The 1,194-nt window shown below is 35.5% G+C and overlaps 1 non-coding gene across 1 annotated transcript; it reads left to right on the top strand.

The window, feature by feature from the left end:
• Window positions 1-203: 203 nt before the first annotated feature.
• Window positions 204-366, top strand: LOC120864958. The gene has a single exon (XR_005721294.1). It is a non-coding gene; the product is annotated as a U1 spliceosomal RNA (small nuclear RNA).
• The last annotated feature ends 828 nt before the right edge of the window (window positions 367-1,194 follow it).

Raw genomic sequence — 1,194 nt, forward strand, 5'->3', positions numbered from 1 at the left:
GTCCAATGGTTAAGACTTCTCATTTCAGTGCAGGGGGTGTGGGTTTGATCCCTGGTCAAGGGGCTAAAATCCCATGTGCCTTGTGGCAAAAAAAAATACATATAAATACATACATATAAAACAGAAGCCATATTGTAACAAATCCAATAAAGACTATGAAAATGGTCCACATCAGAAAGAATCTAAAAAAAAAAGTATTTATTATATTGACTGCTCAACAGTGGAGATACCATGATAAGGAAGGTGGTTTTCCCAGGACGAGATTCCTCCATTGCATTCTGGATGTGGATCCAAAATCCTTGTGATTTCCCCAAATGCAGAAACCAGGACTGCATAATTTGCGGTAGTTGGGGGGGTAGAATTTAAACAAATGCAAATAAATTAAAAATCCATTTATATACTGAAAGAGATACAAGCGCTTGAAAGTCCAACTAAAATTGATTGTAACAGTGGCAAATACCAGTTAGGCAAGGTTGAGGAACAGCCTATTTCTGTGGGCTTGTCTCCTAGTATACTAATTTATGATATTCCTAGCCAAAGACAGGGAAACTTGTGTATTGCATTCTATTAACAGTAAAGAGATATATTTAATTTCTCACCTTGTAACCTGAAGTTCTCACATACTACTTTTGATTTTTAAGTTTTTGGATGAATAATGTAATTTAAAAGATGTATTTTTTTCTGTATGGTTCAAAGGATTTAATTGTATGCTCTCTAATTTTGTCACTGTTCTGTGTCCAAATTTGCTCTCTTTTAAAATTATGCTGTGGACCATCCAGAAATAAAATTCAGAAATAATCAAAACATGAGCATCTTCATTGGGTGGGCTGATCATTTGCTGCTAATATAAATCTGAATGACAAAAGTTTGACTTGGTCAAAATTAAGGGAATTCACAGTGTGATATCTTTCATTCTTTTTCCAGATCTTTCTCGTCATATTTTGGTGTTTCTTAATCTGTCCCATGGGGTTGGATAAATCCCAGTAATGACAAAAGTCAGTTCTGTTCTATCGCTGTTTTTGCTCAGGGTCTTTATGCCATGAAACACTCCCTTGGGTGATGAGAATCAGAGAAGTTAAAGGAAAAATAGATTGTGTAGAAATTCTAAAAAAGTGATATGTCAGTATAGGCTGGTCCACGAGTGGTGGAACTGGGCCTATTAGAGTGGGTAAAAATTTTGATAGGCAGAGAAAA

The sequence above is a fragment of the Oryx dammah genome, unplaced genomic scaffold (assembly GCF_014754425.2).
Source record: "Oryx dammah isolate SB20612 unplaced genomic scaffold, SCBI_Odam_1.1 HiC_scaffold_5, whole genome shotgun sequence".
Lineage (NCBI taxonomy): Eukaryota > Metazoa > Chordata > Mammalia > Artiodactyla > Bovidae > Oryx > Oryx dammah.